Source organism: Bufo bufo, chromosome 6 (genome assembly GCF_905171765.1).
Source record: "Bufo bufo chromosome 6, aBufBuf1.1, whole genome shotgun sequence".
In the NCBI taxonomy this organism is placed as follows: domain Eukaryota; kingdom Metazoa; phylum Chordata; class Amphibia; order Anura; family Bufonidae; genus Bufo; species Bufo bufo.
The window spans coordinates 157,629,582-157,649,325 of NC_053394.1; the positions used below are offsets into that span (position 1 = coordinate 157,629,582).

A 19,744-nucleotide genomic window follows, 5' to 3' on the forward strand; every position below is an offset into this window, starting at 1 on the left:
GCCGAATGACCGGAGGCGCGCGATTTTTGAATTACTGACAGGGCCGGCCGGAGGAGGAGATCCCGGCTGGCCCTGTCAATCAACACGGCGAGGGGGCGGATTGCTGCTGCAGCTACCAGCAAGTAGACGCCCTACTTGCTGGTAGAGCCCTCATTTACATATTATAAAACTTCGTTTTATAAAGAATCGGCCGCATGAAAGTAAGTAAGACTATTATATTCTCCTATATCGCCCTATAAGGAATCTAACTATCCAAAAAAAAAAAAAAGAGTTTTGTGGGGTGACAGAAACCCTTTAACCCCGGGCCAGAGACCTGCCAGCTATAGTGCCCTCTTCTGCTTGGAGCCCAAAGGTTAAAAGGTTCAGCATGGTGGATATAAAACTAGGAAAGGTAACAGGCATTTCATGCTAAGGGCTCATGTACACGGCTGTATTTTTTTATCCGTATACTATACTTATTTTTTTGTGGATAGCACACTGACCCATTCATTTCTATGGGGCCATACACACAAATCCGTCACACTTACCTGATACCTTTCACCAATAGCCTTGTCTCCCAAGGGTTTAACAGTTGATTCTTTATCATCCTGGTGACTACCAGTAAAGGTGGGATCAGGCCAAAGTCTCCATTTTAAAGATAAAGGAGAAGGTTCTACTTTCCCTTTCCCTAAATTCTTCTCCTCCTGTACACTCAGAAGGTCACTTAAGCCATGTCATCTTTCTCCATATAGTGCTAGCAGAAGAAGCTCAGGACCCGATCAATTCCGGCGCTGCAGCGGGAAAACAACTGCAAAATAGCTGAAGAAAAATTCTAGCAGCCGCCAAGTTGCGTCTCAGTAGACTTTTATTTCATGCTTCTGGACCACACAAGCATGAAAACAAGTCTACCAAGAGGCAACTTGGCGGCTGCTGGGATTTTTCTTCAGCTACTTTCTCCATATGTTACTACTGGTAGTGGTGCCTTAAAGGGTTAGGCTACTTTCACATGTGTGATTAGGTGTGGACTGGGAACTTTTAAAGTGGTCCTGGAAAAAAATCTAAAATGGCTCCATGTTGTAGGCAGCTCCAAATTGACAGAAGCGGGGGACAACAGAAGTAGGCGGAGCCAGCCTAATATATAGCTAGCGTTTCAGAATAGCTTACAACGTGCACATGTTTTACTAATTCAGACTGCCATAATGTAGTCTAATGTTGAAAAAAATTGCTCAATTTAGTTGACTCCAGAGAGTAGCTGTGGCTGGAGCCAATGGACATGTGTGGTTGCAGTGCAACCGGACACCTCCTCTTCTGCTAGTCCTGTTCCAATGATGCTGCATCTGCCTGCTCATATCAGCTGCCTACTTCACACTGACCAGGGGCCACTGATAATGTCAGGCCTGGGGGCTTATTTAAAGGAGAAGCTGACAAGAATCCTTGCCTGGCTGTGATAATGAATTTGCTCCTGACTCTTGACCTCAGCTTTATTCCTGAATTTCAGTTCCTGCTTCATGCAAATAGTCAAACAGCATTGTCAGTGGAGTAATGAAGACGCTGTTTATCTCAAAGCTTATGCCACATGTCCAAGTCACTTGTCCGGTTTCTTGGCCCCAGGAGTCCTGTAGGAACAGGACTGCTTCATTTCTGATTGAAGAGTCATCAGACACCAGGAAAAACTGATTATTTGGATCAGGATGATGGAGAACCAAACCAGAACAGAAGTATGTCTTGAGATGGCAGAAGGCTCGAATTTCAGAATTGAGTCATCTGAACCTTTTCCACCTAACTGTATGAGAAGCATATCACCCTCTTTCTCCTCCAGATTCTGTTGCACAGAGGCCAACTTAATCTGGTCCCACAAACAAAAATATTGAGTGAAATCAGACATTGAATGTTGTCAAGAGGGAGTGCTATCCACAAATGAAGTGGGATTACATCGTTAACAAAGATTTGGCCTTGCTAATTACAAGACCCTCACCAAAGTCGTGAAGATGTTGCCTGAGCATCTGGCACATGTTCCCCTCTTTGCCTCTGTAATACCTGAAGCAATCATTGATGGCTCTACAGTTCTGTGATGCTCCTACAATATGTCTAGCATGTAGCATGTGAAGATCCATCATGTGAGAACATCAAACAGCATGGCTGGATGGCTGCTCTGTTGCATAACCAATAGAGAATTTTTAGTTGCAGAATATCTTCTAAAATTGGACCATGCTTTCCTGTACACTGACAGGATCACATGCATTCCTGGATGAATTCTATAAATCTCTGCCCAACCAGGAATATGTGACAGTTTACCAAAGTGTAGGGCAATGACCATGTGTATGCCATTGTACCTGACCATGTTTTATACATTGAGAAAAGAAGGGCTCGCCAGGGATGACAACTTACTAACTGAGATGGTTTTTTACTCCAGGCTAATGAGTCTAAAGTTAAACCTTGTCCGTTGTTTTTTTCAGTATTTTGTTTGGGTCTGTACATAAACAAACTGGTTATGAGTGCAACGTATTCTTCAATGACAGGAATTAACCATAATGCTTGAATAAACAACTAAGGCACATGCCCCCATGTCTGCTGGTCCAGCAAATGTTTCTGTCAGGAAACCAGTAGCCATATATACTGTACCAAGGGAAGAGAAGTTAGTCTCGGTTTTTGGGTGTCTCATTTCGCATATGTTCCCAGCTATTCAAGCCAAATGTGGTGTTCTGTCCATCAAGCTTAAAGCTATATGGGGTTTTAATGATGATATTAATATTTTTTTACTAGACTCTGCCTTACATCCATTAGTCATTAAAATTTATTTTGGGTGGGTGAAAAGGCTGATTTATACAATTTTTTGAATGATAGATGCCGAAGATAGATATCTGCAGAAAAGTTGATTGGAGTGGGAGTAGAAACTGACCATGTTGACCCCCATTTTAAGCCCCACTGGGAGAGAATTGTCTGTAATTCTAACCATCAGAATTCAAATATATTTCAAGCACCTCTATGGTTGCCTGCCACCTAAAAGGACCAGCAACCCAGACAATAATCACTAAGGAAGGATGGTTTTAAATGGGAACTGCGCATTCACACAACTTTGTATAGAAGAATAGTACAGGTAAAGACATGATTTAGCAGCTAACGCTATATCTCACCTCAAGTGCTGCTTTATTCACATCTATGCTGTTCAGTAAATTTCTGTAATGTCCTATATAGTTCTTCTGAGTGAGAGATGGAGGTAACAAGCAAAATCAGCCCTGTCTCTATGTGTAGTCTGTGGGCAGGCAATATTACAGCTAGTGTTCACCAACCAGCTCAGGGACAACTGAGAATTAGAGATGCAGGATGCAAAAAAGAAAAACTGCTAAAAATGCCCGATGCAAATCATATAAGCAGGAAGCAAATATCACATAGTGGTAAAGTAAACCACTTAATTTGCACACTTCTGTGAGACCTAGTGGCACAGAGGAAAACGGGTATTTACACAGCAGTAGAAATCACATAAATTTGTAGCTCTTGTTAAAGATGAGTGAATTTTATTCTATATTTTGTAGCCTTAGGACTGTAATGAGTTAACTTTTTCTTCTCCAAGTGCCCACCAACCCCCCCCCCCCCCCCCCCCCCCCCGTTGTTTCAAGACTGTAGAAGAGAGGGGGGGGGGGGCAAAGAGCTGTGCTGTGGGCTGGTTTCTCATCCTTGTACAGGTGTCCCAAGGGAGGTATATAGAGTGTGAAGAAGTGCATAAGCCAATCACATGGCTCGATGATATGTATATACACTGCTCAAAAAAATAAAGGAAACACAAAAATAACACATCCTAGATCTGAATTAATTAAATATTCTTCTGAAATACTTTGTTCTTTACATAGTTGAATGTGCTGACAACAAAATCACCCAAAAATAAAAAAATGGAAATCAAATTTTTTAACCCATGGAGGTCTGGATTTGGAGTCACACTCAAAATTAAAGTGGAAAAACACACTACAGGCTGATCCAACTTTGATGTAATGTCCTTAAAACAAGTAAAAATGAGGCTCAGTAGTGTGTGTGGCCTCCACGCGCCTGTATGACCTCCCTACAACGCCTGTGCATGAGGTGATGAGGTGGCGGACGGTCTCCTGAGGGATCTCCTCCCAGACCTGGACTAAAGCATCTGCCAACTCCTGGACAGTCTGTGGTGCAACGTGACGTTGGTGGATAGAGCGAGACATGATGTCCCAGATGTGCTCAATTGGATTCAGGTCTGGGGAACGGGCGGGCCAGTCCATAGCATCAATGCCTTCGTCTTGCAGGAACTGCTGACACACTCCAGCCACATGAGGTTTAGCATTGTCTTGCATTAGGAGGAACCCAGGGCCAACCGCACCAGCATATGGTCTCACAAGGGGTCTGAGGATCTCATCTCGGTACCTAATGGCAGTCAGGCTACCTCTGGCGAGCACATAGAGGGCTGTGCGGCCCTCCAAAGAAATGCCACCCCACACCATTACTAACCCAATGCCAAACCGGTCATGCTGGAGGATGTTGCAGGCAGCAGAACGTTCTCCACGGCGTCTCCAGACTCTGTCACGTCTGTCACATGTGCTCAGAGTGAACCTGCTTTCATCTGTGAAGAGCACAGGGCGCCAGTGGCCAATTTGCCAATCTTGGTGTTCTCTGGCAAATGCCAAACGTCCTGCACGGTGTTGGGCTGTAAGCACAACCCCCACCTGTGGACGTCGGGCCCTCATATCACCCTCATGGAGTCTGTTTCTGACCGTTTGAGCAGACACATGCACATTTGTGGCCTGCTGGAGGTCATTTTGCAGGGCTCTGGCAGTGCTCCTCCTGTTCCTCCTTGCACAATGGCGGAGGTAGCGGTCCTGCTGCTGGGTTGTTGCCCTCCTACGGCCTCCTCCACGTCTCCTGATGTACTGGCCTGTCTCCTGGTAGCGCCTCCATGCTCTGGACACTACGCTGACAGACACAGCAAACCTTCTTGCCACAGCTCGCATTGATGTGCCATCCTGGATAAGCTGCACTACCTGAGCCACTTGTGTGGGTTGTAGACTCCGTCTCATGCTACCACTAGAGTGAAAGCACCGCCAGCATTCAAAAGTGACCAAAACATCAGCCAGGAAGCATAGGAACTGAGAAGTGGTCTGTGGTTACCACCTGCAGAACCACTCCTTTATTGGGGGTGTCTTGCTAATTGCCTATAATTTCCACCTGTTGTCTATTCCATTTGCACAACAGCATGTGAAATTGATTGTCACTCAGTGTTGCTTCCTAAGTGGACAGTTTGATTTCACAGAAGTGTGATTGACTTGGAGTTACATTGTGTTGTTTAAGTGTTCCCTTTATTTTTTTGAGCAGTGTATTATTCACTGCCTATAGAGAAGCACCTCTTTGAATTGTCACATATGACGTATGCAGTATTATTGTTAGAATAGAAGCCATTACAAAATGGCGACGGTAACCAGATGTTTACATTAGTTCACATTCCAAAGTAGTGCCCAGTGCGCAGATGCTGGTGTATTATCTCCTCTCTCTTATCTCATAGTAACATAGTAGCATAGTAACATAGGACATAAGACCAAAAAAAGACATTTGTCCATCCAGTTCGGCCTGTCATCCTGCAAGTTGATCCAGAGGAAGAGAAAAAAAACTGTGAGGTAGAAGACAATTTTCCTCACTTTAGGGGAATAAAAAATTCCTTCCCGACTCCAATCAGGCAATCAGAATAACTCCCTGGATCAACGACCCCTCTCTAGTAGCTATAGCCTGTAATATTATTACACTCCAGAAATACATCCAGGCCCCTCTTGAATTCCTTTATTGTACTCACCATCACCACATCCTCAGGCAGAGAGTTCCATAGTCTCACTGCTCTTACCGTAAAGAACCCTTTTCGATGTTTGTGTACAAACCTTCTTTCCTCCAAACGCAGAGGATGTCCCCTCGTCACAGTCACGGGGATAAATAGATGATGGGATAGATCTCTGTACTGCCCCCTGATATATTTATACATAGTAATTAGATCTCCCCTCAGTCGTCTTTTTTCTAACGTGAATAACCCTAATTTTGATAATCTTTCAGGGTACTGTAGTTGCCCCATTCCAGTTATTACTTTAGTTGCCCTCCTCTGGACCCTCTCCAGCTCTGCTATGTCTGCCTTGTTCACAGGAGCCCAGAACTGTACACAGTACTCCATGTGTGGTCTGACCAGTGATTTGTAAAGTAGTAGGAATATGTTCTCATCACGGGCATCTATGCCCCTTTTGATGCAACCCATTATCTTATTGGCCTTGGCAGCAGCTGCCTGACACTGTTTTTTGCAGCTTAGTTTGCTGTTTATTAAAATTCCTAGATCCTTTTCCATGTCAGTGTTACCGAGTGTTTTACCATTTAGTATGTATGGGTGACTTGCATTATTCCTTCCCATGTGCATAACTTTACATTTGTCAGTGTTAAACCTCATCTGCCACTTATCTGCCCAAGCCTCCAATCTATCCAGATCCCTCTGTAGTAGTATACTGTCCTCTTCAGTGTTAATTGCTTTACACAGTTTAGTGTCATCTGCGAAAATTTATATTTTACTATGCAAGCCTTCTACAAGATCATTAATAAATATATTGAAGAGAATAGGGCCCAATACTGACCCCTGAGGTACTCCACTAGTGACAGTGACCCAATCTGAGTATGTACCGTTAATAACCACCCTCTGTTTTCTATCATTGAGCCAGTTACTTACCCACTTACAGACGTTTTCTCCGAGTCCGAGCATTCTCATTTTATATACTAACCTTTTATGAGGTACAGTGTCAAATGCTTTGGAGAAGTCCAGATACACGACATCCATTGATTCGCCGCTGTCAAGTCTAGAACTTACCTCCTCATAGAAACTGATTAAATTAGTTTGACATGACCGATCCCTCACGAAGCAATGCTGATATGGCGTTATTTGCTTATTTCCGTTAAGATGCTCTAACATAGCATCTCTCAGAAAACCTTCAAACAGTTTACCCACAACAGATGTTAAACTTACCGGCCTATAGTTTCCAGGCTCTGTTTTTGGACCCTTTTTGAATATTGGCACCACATTTGCCATGCGCCAATCCTGTGGGACATTCCCTGTCAGTAAAGAGTCCGCAAATATCAGAAATAAGGGTCTGGCTATGACATTACTTAATTCCCTTAGGATACGGGGGTGTATGCCATCCGGTCCTGGCGATTTGTCTATTTTGATCTTTTTAAGTCGCTGTTGTACTTCTTCCTGGGTCAGACAGGACACTTTTAATGGCGAATTTATTTCAATATTCAGCATTTCATCTGACAGTTTATTTTCCTCAGTGAATACATTGGAGAAAAAAATATTTAACAGCTTTGCTTTCTCCTCATCGCTCTCTGCGACTCCCCCCTCATTACTCTTTAAAGGGCCGACACCTTCAGATTTATACTTTTTAACATTTATATAATTGAAGAACATTTTAGGGTTAGTTTTACTCTCTTTGGCAATTAATCTCTCGGTCTCTAGTTTGGCCGCTTTTATTTGTTTTTTACATGTTCTGTTTTTTTCCTTATAGTTTTTCAGTGCTTCCGTGCTACCCTCCTGTTTTAGTGTTTTATACGCTTTCTTTTTGTCATTTATTGCTTTCTTTACAGTTCTGTTTATCCACATTGGTTTCTTTTTGTTCCTTAACCTTTTATTCCCATATGGTATGTACCTCTCACAATGAGATTTTAGGATGTTTTTAAAGATATCCCATTTTGTGGCTGTATTTTTATTTTTGAGGACTTTGTCCCAGTTAGTTAGGCCTATGGCCTCTCTTAGTTGGCTAAATTTAGCTTTTTTGAAGTTTCGTATTTTTGTTCCTCCCTGTAGAAACGCTCTTTTGAATGATAATTGGAAGGTTATTACTTTATGGTCACTATTTCCCAGGTGTCCCCCAACCTGCACGTCTGTTGTTCTGTCAGGTCTATTGGTTAATATTAAGTCCAGTATGGCCGTCCCTCTAGTCGGGTCCTGAACCAGTTGGGAGAGATAATTGTCTTTGGTTATTGCCAAGAATCTGTTTCCTTTATGAGATATACAAGTTTCAGTTTCCCAGTCTATATCTGGGTAGTTGAAGTCCCCCATAATAACCACCTCATTATGATTTGCCGCCTTGTCTATCTCGTTTAGTAGTAGATTTTCTGTGGACTCTGGTATATTAGGTGGTTTATAGTAGACTCATATTAGTAATTTATTGTTGTTTTTAGCTCCATGTATCTCTACCCACAGTGACTCCACATGTTCATGTCCCTCACTTATATCTTCACGGAGTGTGGGCTTTAGACAAGACTTTACATAAAGGCAGACCCCTCCCCCTCTCTGGTTTTGACGATCCTTTCTAAACAGACTGTAACCTTGTACATTAACTGCCCAGTCATAGCTATCATCCAGCCATGTCTCCGTTATTCCCACTATGTCATAGTCCTCCTCACACATCACTAATTCCAGTTCACCAGTTTTATTAGTCAGGCTTCTGGCATTAGTATACATACATTTGAGAGGTTTATGTATATTTTTTACCCTACACCTTTCCTTCTGAACTGTTCTAGTCCCTCCTTCCATTCCTCCCCCAGTCCCACTACCTTGCCCCCGGTCTCTATCTGCACTATCTTCCCCTTCTATAGTGTAATTACCCTCACCCCCAGTCCCTAGTTTAAACACTCCTCCAACCTTCTAGCCATCTTCTTCCCCAACACAGCTGCCCCTTCCCCATTGAGGTGCAGCCCGTCCCTACGATAGAGCCTGTAGCCGACAGAGAAGTCGGCCCAGTTCTCCAGGAACCCAAACCCCTCCATCCTACACCAGTTCTTGAGCCACTTGTTAATTTCCCTAATCTCCCGCTGCCTTTCTTGTGTGGCCCGTGGTACAGGTAGTATTTAGGAAAATACTACCTTTGAGGTCCTTGCCCTAAGCTTTTGACCTAAATCCCTGAAATCATTTTTAAGGACTCTCCACCTACCCCTAACTTTGTCATTGGTTCCGATATGGACCATAACCGCTGGATCTTCTCCAGCCCCTCCCAGTAATCTGTCAACCCGATCCGCAATGTGTCGAACTCTAGCGCCAGGAAGACAGCACACTGTTCGGCGATCATGGTCTTTGTGACAGATTTCCCTATCTGTTCCCCTATCTGTTCCCCTAATAATTGAGTCTCCCACTACCAGCACCTGTCTGGCCTGCCCTGCTCTCCTGGTCCCCTGCTTACCGGAGCTGACATTCCCCTGACTGGCAGAGGAAGTGTCCGGCTGCGGCAGTGCCGTCCCTGGACTGATATCCCCCTCATCTGCCAAACGTGCAAACTTGTTGGGGTGTGTCAGATCAGGGCTAGCCTCCCTGGCACTCTTCCCTCTACCCCGCTTTCTAACTGTTACCCAGCTAGCTACCTCACTTTTCTCAGCCTCCTCTCTGTCACCCTCCCCCTCATCTACCCCAAAGAGTGCTTGCTCGGTGAGAAGCAAACTTTTTTGCAAATTGTCAATGCCTCTCAGTGTTGCAACTTGCCCATTTAGAGACTCGATTAGCGATTCCAAACGGGTAATTTGCTCACATCTTGAACAAAGATATACACCCTCGAACGGCTGTTCCAGGACTGCATACATCATGCAAGATGTGCACTGGACTGCGTTGTCAATTGTGCAACACATACTAAATGGGGATTACACCACAAAAGCAAAAAATACAATACAATGTAGTAGTAAGAAACAGGCTAATTGCAGTCCCCCACTGAAGTCCCTGAATCTAAAGTCACTTAATCTTAAGTCACACACTTACGCAACCACACTTAATCAACCACGCGTCGCGGTCAAACTCGCGTTATATATCTCCTTATATAAATATAAATGCAGCTCACTGCACCAGCCTGGTTTGTTTCCCCTCTGGAATCAAAAAGGCTGTGCTGCTCTTACTGCTGAGTTTTTATAGTCTCCTAATTAGACAGCCACACCCTAATTAAACAGCCACACCCTAATTGCTCACCTGTGCAACCCCTGGAGAAGGGGAAAAAAAAAAGTGTTATCACAGCACAAAATACAGTCAAACACAGCCACTCATCAATGTCCACAAATAATTTAGCTCTCAGATACTCCCTCACTTAATCTTAAGTCACACACTTACGCAACCACACTTAATCAACCACGCGTCGCGGTCAAACTCGCGTTATATATCTCCTTATATAAATATAAATGCAGCTCACTGCACCAGCCTGGTTTGTTTCCCCTCTGGAATCAAAAAGGCTGTGCTGCTCTTACTGCTGAGTTTTTATAGTCTCCTAATTAGACAGCCACACCCTAATTAAACAGCCACACCCTAATTGCTCACCTGTGCAACCCCTGGAGAAGGGGAAAAAAAAAAGTGTTATCACAGCACAAAATACAGTCAAACACAGCCACTCATCAATGTCCACAAATAATTTAGCTCTCAGATACTCCCTCACTTAATCTTAAGTCACACACTTACGCAACCACACTTAATCAACCACGCGTCGCGGTCAAACTCGCGTCATATATCTCCTTATATAAATATAAATGCAGCTCACTGCACCAGCCTGGTTTGTTTCCCCTCTGGAATCAAAAAGGCTGTGCTGCTCTTACTGCTGAGTTTTTATAGTCTCCTAATTAGACAGCCACACCCTAATTAAACAGCCACACCCTAATTGCTCACCTGTGCAACCCCTGGAGAAGGGGGAAAAAAAAGTGTTATCACAGCACACAATACAGTCAAACACAGCCACTCATCAATGTCCACAAATAATTTAGCTCTCAGATACTCCCTCACTTAATCTTAAGTCACACACTTACGCAACCACACTTAATCAACCACGTGTCGCGGTCAAACTCGTGTTATATATCTCCTTATATAAATATAAATGCAGCTCACTGCACCAGCCTGGTTTGTTTCCCCTCTGGAATCTTCCTTTTTGACCAATGAAACAATGTTTTATGCCTCAGTGAGGACTGCCCTCTTCTGAAGATGTATATACGCTTACCCCATGTAATAAAAGTTAGAGATTGCTTTGACCAGCTCCTGTGTCAGTGTCTAGTCTCTCAACCACGCGTGGAGATTAACCCCCTGGGGGTACATTGATTTGGAGCACCAGAGTGTATCTCAAATGTTCTAATTTAGGGCTACTTTATCACTCTCAAGAGACTGGTATCCGAATTCTGATCACACCTTCATGGCCTATACCAGTGATGGCGAACCGTGCGCTGCCTGTACTGTTCATAGTGGGCCCTGCGCTGATGAATAGCAGGAAAAGTCTAAGGCTTATTGGTACACCATAGACTTTTTCCAGGGCATGGGTGCCCACAGAGAGGGCTCGAAGTGTCGCTTCTGGCACCCGTGCCATAGGTTCGCCACCACTGGCCTATACTTGACTATTGCAAAATACTTTGGGGTCAATTTATTAATGCTGTCATAAATTTAAAGAGCATCTGTTAGTAGATTTGTACCTATTTAACTGGCTGAACTCTTGCGTGTACGTTTGGTAGCTGAAGGCATCTGTGTTGGTCCCATTTCCTGAGCCCTCTTTACATTGATTGATAGGACCAAGCAATATAAACATCATCAGGTCAGCCAGTTTCATAGGTATAAATCTGCTGACAGATGCCCTTTAAACACTATAAAATTAGAGTCCAAAAAGAGAAAAGTTGCCATAAATCTCACCATACCATGTAGAATCTCCAAAGTCTTTTAATTTTGCACACTTGTACATAATTTTTGTACGCTTCTCAGGCTGCTTCTTGTCATTACCCCAGCCCCTGGCTCTCTATATGTGCCCTTTCTCAGTAACTAAGAGAGAAGAGAACCTACCCACGGAAAAAGGTGAGAATACTCCTTTTAGTCTGTGCAAATTTGATGGAAGAGTCTCTAGAGTATCAACAGTTTGTTGCCAATGTGGAAAAAGAAGAAGCCTAGATTAATGAAAAGATGACTCTTGTGGCCAGTGAAGACTATGGTGATACGTGAGCAGAACATAATTATGTAGCCTATCTGAAGGACCAAATACCCTGCTGAGAGAAAGAACCTTTCCATGTCTTTTTTTGTTCCCAGGGATTGCCACGGGAAAGTGGCAGAACTTGAGAAGGCCGCCGCACAACGCAAGGCCAAATTCGATGAGAATTCTGCCTTTCTTCAGTTCAACTGGAAAGGCCAGATATGATATATTTTGACTATTTTTTGCACTTAGTTTGAATTATTGCTATTATGTCCCCTTCCAGTTGATGCCATTTCCCTGCACTTGTTTTTAATACATGTATTTTACCTATATGAATTTCGCAAATGAAGTGTATTACTGATTTCATGCGGTCTTTCTCATAGGTATTTACTTTCACACATGTGGCACTACAATCTGGCCACCTCATCCGGCAGAAAATGCAAGGAATCGGCCGGACACAAACTGCAGCGTGCAGCGGTTTTTGTCTTGCTGATTCTCTGCATTTTTGCCAGATAGTGGCCATATCTCTGCCGGACCCCATTATAGTTATTTGCTGGATCCAGTGAATCACTAACTCAGATGTGAAGGTAGCCTAATACAGTGCCACATACCTCTTACATCCAGTGACATCTCCTTTGATGTAGATTTTCTCTTTCCTCATCTTCTCCATTCAGACCAGACCACCATTATGATTTCTTTCAGCCATCTCTCATCTCGGCAGAGTTTGACAGACATCTTAATTTTCTACTTTTCCATCATCCTCCAACCTTCTCAACATCCCATCATTCACCCACAATACTGAGACGCTGTGCTACCCAAAACTATACTGCAAAAACAGATAAACCCCCTGAAAATACTAGTTACACACAGATAGTGCCCCTTCAATAATTATTGGAACGCAATGTCCTAAAAAATAACTGCCCCCAGCAAATAGTGCCCCTGAGACTAAGTGCTCATGCACACGACTGTGTGGCAGTCGGCCCTTGCTGCGGACCGCAAATTGCGGTCCACAGTGCACAGGCACCGACTGCGGGGCCACCGCATGCGGATCACGGACCCATTCACTTGAATGGGGTCCGTAGTCCGCATCCGGCTGCTTGCACTGCAAAAATGTAGTGCATGCACTACTTTTTTGCGGTGCGGAGGCACGGACAGAAAACCCACGGAAGCACTCTGTAGTGCTTCCGTGGGCTTCCGATCCGTGCCTCCTTTCTGCACCGCATCTCCCGGATTGCAGACCCATTCAAGTGAATGGGTCTGCATCCGTGATGCAGGGTGCACACGGCCGGTGCCCGTGTATTACAGACCTGCTGTTTGCGGGCTGCAATATGGCCATGGCCGGGCAACTGCCCTGTGCATGAGCCCTAATAGTGTAAACATAATGTCCCCCATAAAGAACTGTGCTAAGCTGAAACTGTAATAGTACTCACAAAGTCCCAACAATCAACAACAGTAATAATTCTCTGCCAGAGTGTACTTAGTAGTACTAGTGATCCTACAGGGCCCCCAAAAGGACTCATGTTCCAGAAGTAATAATGCTCCCATAGTGCCCATTCTAGTATTGATGTTCCCCATAGTCCCCCAGTCATAGTAAAGCCCACTATTATGCCCCTGGTAGTAATAATTCTCTTTATAATGTAGGATAGTAGAAAAACACCCCCTTATAATGTGCGCTAGTCCAAAAAATGCCCCGTTGTGTGGCAGTAAAAAATATACTTCCTCTTAGTGTCCCCAGTAGAGCCAGTGTCCCCAGAGTGCCCTCATGTGTGCCAATGACCCATACTGTATGCCACTACAAACAAAAAACACTTTTAGTGCCCCCAGTTGAGCTTAGGTACCCATAGTTCCCCTATAATTTGTGCCAGTATAAAATACTCCTATATAGTGCCCCCAGAAGATGCCCCCATAGTGGCCCCCATAATGTACCAGTAAAAAATTCTTCTATAGAGTGCCCCACATAGATGCCCCCACCCATAATGCTCCTCTCCCCCATAGTGGCTCCAAAATGTGTGCTAGTATTAAATGCCCCTAAATAATGCCCCCCACCCACCGGTAGATGGCCCCATAGTGCTCTTCTCTCCCACTTCTCCATAGTTCCACCCCATAATGCATTACAGTATATAGGACCCCCAGTAGAAGCCCCCATAGTGCTCCTTGCCCCCCATAATGTGTGCCAGTATATAGGGCCCCCAGTAGATGCCCCCGTAGTGCCCCCCCCATAATATGTGCAAGTATATAGGGCCACCATAGTGCTTCTTTCCCCCCACTTCTCCATAGTGCCCCCCATAATATGTGACAGTATATAGGGCCCCCAGTAGATACCCCATAGTGTTCCTTCCCCCCCCCCCTTGTCCCCATAGTGCCTGCCATAATGTGTGCCAGGATATAGGACCCACAAATTTATGCCCCCATAGTGCTCCTTCTCCACTTATCTATAGTGCCCTCCCATAATGCGTGCCAGTATATAATAGTGCTCCCCCAAATAACGGAACGTGAATGAACCGGGTCAATACCTAGAGAGCTACACAGTACTAAGGAATGAGCAGAGAATAGTCAGGAAAAGCCGAGGTCAAATACCAGGAGAGAAACGAAGTACAACAGGAGTCCGCAAAGAATCGTCAGGTGAAAGCCGGGGTCAGGATACCAGGAGAGATGCGCAGTACAGGAGGAGCAGGCAAAGGATTGTCAGGGAACAGGATCAGGTAGTATTCAGTAGTCCAACAAATAGCCAGGAACCTAGAATTAACAGGCAACCTGTGGCCAGCAGGCTGCCTGTATTTATAGTGGGATCTGAGGGTCATGTGACGTGACCAGCGTCACATGACCGACAGACAGACAAGTCGAGCACCGAGTGATCAGCTCGGCGCTCAAGGCAGACCTAGGAGCAGGGAGCCTCCCAGCTAGCAAAGCCGCCCTGGGAACGAGGCCAAACACAGATCCTCGCTCCCGAAGCTAAGCAGCAGGTCTGCGGCTGATGGGAGACCGAGTGCGCCCTTGGCGCCCCGTGACAGCTGAGTCTCTCTTCTTTAGCATAGCCTATTGCAGAGTGATACGTGTGTATCAGTATGAAGTTGGGGATGATCTATCTGGAAGTTGCATTTTCCCTCTTTCCACTGGTTTTCTGTGTCACACTGTGATGCTTTTCTGTACTAACTCACACTGCCGCTTTGGAGTGTTCACCTGCCGGGCACTGCTAGGGTACAGGCAGTGCTGTGCCTCCATCTCTCATCTTCCTTTCGAGGAGCTTGTCTTCTAGGGATCATAAACTGGAAACCCCCCTCTTCTCCCTATTGAGAACAGGTGCATGCTCGGCCGAGGGATGATTTGTGAAAAATTTCTGTTCCTAAACAAACATTCAGTTATCTAAAGTTTATAGGTAGCTAAGTAAAATATAGTTATAGCCACATGCTGAGTAGAAGATCCATGCGGAATTGACCTGCGGTGTGGATTTTAGTTCCATTTTGAATTTTTGCTGTGGATTTTGCCCTATGCAATGCAAGTCCGCACGTATCACATGCATATTTTACAGCAGGCCGTACCCTAAGGCAGGCAAGAAGTCTTTACACCGACTGCAGTTGTAGCATTCTGTGGTGCTACATGGTCATTACTGGCCCTACAGCGTTCTGTAAGGAACATGATGGGCATGATGTGTGCTGTCTGCTGTGGTCTCTTAACCACATCTATTGCACTGATTGGTATTGCAGGAAGGTATTTGCACCCACCACTGGATTAGTAGTCACCCTATGATTGGCTGGAGTGATGTACATGAATGGCCGTGCATTAGAAGGTGGTGTCTTTGGTACATTCCTGTTCCGAGTCTCTATCTTGGTTTTTAGACAACTAGTGACTGTACACTAACCTGCTGTTTGGCTGATCTATAGAGAGGCTTGGACTGTGTTTGGGCACTTTTGGCTCTACTCCACTGGTCAGGTGTGTGGTGGCAGAGCAGCGCTTGGCATGGATCTGTTCCTGTGCTCTGCGGACCTTACCCTTAACATGACGCACAGTCCATCGGGACACATTTTGGCCATTGTAAAGGTAAGGTGTCTTTAAGAAACCATCAACCACCTGTGCTTACTGATCTTTGCCTCGTGCAGATCTTGCATGGTGGATGCAAGTCTGGAACACTGGAGTCTCAGCTGGAAGCCACTAAGGTTTGTGAAACCCTTACTGGTCATTGCCTCATATATGGACTCTTTCTGCTCTTTGGTCTAACTTGTTTGTTGGGTTGTTTCACCCCAAAGAAAACATCAAGAGATCCATGTGATGAGAAGAAAGCATCTCTGTACAAGTGGAACCCACTCTGGCGGGCTTAAGCCATCATCTGAATGGCTGCCATTCCTTTTGAGAGTGGGTCTGGGAGCAATCAATTGAGGTCCCCTAGCAGCAGCATTTAGTTTTATGGTTGTAGTTTTATAATAGAAAATTGGAGCTCCACCAGATATAAAGAATTAACTGTAACAGAGGTTTGGACCTCAGAACTGGACGTCCAAGCCTTCGCCTCGTTTTCTCATTAGCGTTCTGTTATGGGTTTGATAATAATTATCCTTACTTCTTTCTTAGAAACACAACGGGTGTGACAGAAGAAGCTCTCAAAGAATTCAGCATGATGTTCAAGTGGGTGGGTCCACATCTCTTCACTCTCTACAACTTTACTTCCTAATACAAATTCTCCTTCCCGTTCTCCTGGCACTTCGACAAGGATAAATCTGGCCGTCTCAACCACCAGGAGTTCAAGTCTTGCCTGAGGTCCCTTGGATATGACCTGCTGATGGTGGATATATATTGTGGATCCCAACAGGTAAGTGTCCCGATCTCTACAAGAGGTAAATGACTTGGTTATAATGTTGTTAATCCCTACTCATGGCCCATGTGCTCTTTCAGAGACGGGCCTGTGTCCCTACAAGAGTACATGGCCTTCATGATCAGCCAGGAAATGGGGAAATGTCAAGTCCAGCGAGGAGATTGACAGTGCATTCTGAGCGCTCAGCACCGAGCAGAAACCTTACGTCACAAAGGAAGAATTATATCAGGTGAGGACATGAGCTTTTACCCTTCTTATCAGAATGCTGAAGTAAAATGTGCACCTTCTGGGATAATGGAGGTGCAAATGACTGGAGTCCAGCTTCTAAAGAAGGGGCAAAGTCACAACTGCTGACTTCCTAATTGGCTTTCTTTCCTACATACAAATAGATGATGTATCCTCAGCACAGGTCATCAGCATTACATCAGTGGGGGCCAGAGTTGAAAGCAGACAGCTTGTACAATGGTATTTTGGCCGTTTCGGGATACTGCAGTTCAGCTCCTATTCAAGTGAATGGGAGCTGATCCTTAGGGTGCCGGAGCCTTCTGCTTCCGTGCTATAGAGTGTACAGTTTCTGGCACCGTGGCTGCCTATAAAACAGCTGATCGATGGAGGTGTCGGGTGTTGGACCCCCACCAATCTCATGTTGATGACCAGTCCGGAGGATATGTCTTCAGTAGCTGTAGAACCACTTTAATGGTGTTTTCCAGGAATCCAATATTGATGACTTATCCTCAGGATCATTTATCAGTGTCTGATTGGTAGATGTCCGAACTTTGGTTTTTAAAAGGGTCACAGCCTCTTCATAGTATACAAAGCAAGCACCATACATTGGGTAGTGGCTGTGCTTGGTATTGCAGCTAAGTCCCATTCACTTGAATGGGACTGAGCTAAGGCCTTGTGACAGAGGGTGGCAAGGGTCTTATCCCTACAGAACAGATATTGATGACCTGTCCTGAAGATCAGCCATCAGAGCCTTTTTAAAGAGCATGATCAACCCTATGAAACCAGGCCTACAGTCTGCTAGGGTTGATTATGCTAAGTGAAATTACCCTCTGTAGTTAAAATCTGTGGCCCCATTTTAGAGAAATCTGCAGTTTATTTCCATTTACTAATGAGGTATTCTGAGAGGCAGGACTAGCCCCTCGGAGCACAGCTTTTTCCCCTTAAGCCTTGTGTGACAGGGCCAGGCATCCTCACAGTCCTCCTGTCTGGCCCTGTCAAAGGGGGAGCGGCTAATGGGGAAAAGCAGTAGTGAAGTGGTGCTCCGAGGGGCTAGATCTGCCCCTCAGCGCCCTGAACACATAATTGGCATATGAAATAAACTGCAGTCGTCTCTAAACTGGGACTATAGAGGAGTTGTTTTACTCAGCATGATCAACCCTAGCAGGCATTGTGTTTGATCTCTTTCGGACAATACTCTAACCTCCATGTTGTTCCGTTTCAGAATCTCACAGGTGAACAGGCAGACTTATACATCTCGCACATGAAACCCTACATGTAGAGTAAGGGCCGGGAGCTGCTCGCCATTTGTGAACTGGCATAGCAGAATTAAAGCCCTTGCTTGTGCCGGCTGACTTTGGCTGTGCATGTCCTGTCGCTCCAGCCCTCTGCCCTTACTGGTTCGTCCTTGTTTTAGCTTTGGATTTAGCTGACTGAAGAAGCAATATAAGCAGTGTGCTTTAATATTCAATGGGTCGTTTCTTTATCCATGTTGTGTGCCAAAGGCAGCAGTAGTCACACAAACCGATGAAAAGGGTTCTCCAGGATTAACCAAACAATGGCTGATGTCACCCAACCATACCACCCCACCTGTCCACAGCTTACATCTGTATATCAGTATTCTTCGGACCATAAGATGCACCAAGAATCAGAAACATAAAACTAAGGGCTGTTTCATACAAGCAAGTTCATTGCAGGAATCGTGCTCAGGGTGTGATCCTCTGTTCTGGGCTTGCAGGAGAGCAGGGCATTATCATGATTTATAATGCTATGTCTCTCTGCTTGACCTTACTTCTTCATGATCATACTGACAAAAAGCTGTCTCTAGGATTCTGTAAAAGTAAGGTCATGCAGAGGCGCATAGCATTATAAATCAGGATAATGCCGTGCGCTCCTGCAAGTCCAGAACAGGAGGATCAGGCTCACACACGGAGCGCGACTCCCGTAATGGGCTCCCTCATGTGTAACAGCCCTATGGGAAAAAAATAAAGTTACTGCATAAAGACTGATACCACACAGTACCAGACACAGTACCGTTTTCAGCGAGTGTCTTATGTCAGCCATAGTGCAATCACTAACAGCGACAACCATGTTAACCACCCCGTCACATGAGCTTACCAGTCAGAAGTAAAAAATAGCCTGTTTATACTGTATGCCTAGCTTACCTGAGCAGATCCAGTATGGGTATACAGTATATACAGAGCAGAGGTGATGGGGGACAGTGAGGGTATACAGTATATAGAGCAGAGATGATGGAGGACAGTAAGGGTATACAGTATATACAGAGGAGATGATGGAGGACAGTGAGGGTATATACAGAAGAGATGATGGAGGACAGTGAGGGTATACAGTATATACAGGATTGAGGAGTTGAATAGACAGGAAGCACATGCTTGTCTGCTGCACTATTCAAATGGGGGAATACGGGCCTCCATTCTCAAGATCAGAGGGGGTCCCAGCTAGGGTTGCACCAGGTATGGAACTTTCTATACGATATCGGGATTTGCCTTTTCTCGATACTAGGCTGCACAGCCTAGTATCTGTTTTTCATTAGAGAACATGGCGTGCGCTGTGTTCTCATCAGCTGCACAGTGGAGATGGAGGAAGTCCCTCTCCCTCCCCACTGTGAAGCGCCCGCCACTGCCACCAATTATAACATTAAGGGGAGGGGGCCACTGCACTAACAATTAAAATAATAAACCCCTAAATGCGAATGTATGGAGCGGGCTGCTGCAGTGAGTCCGCTGCCGGCTGTATCATACAGCTGGCACCTGTCCGCAGTGACAGAGAACGG

General features: G+C 45.0%; 1 protein-coding gene across 3 annotated transcripts in view; it reads right to left on the reverse strand.

Annotated features, from left to right (window-relative positions):
- Positions 1–19,744, reverse strand: part of LOC121005375 (oocyte zinc finger protein XlCOF6-like) — a 916,661-nt gene that overhangs the window by 613,606 nt on the left and 283,311 nt on the right. The gene's annotated exons all lie outside the window — the stretch shown is intronic.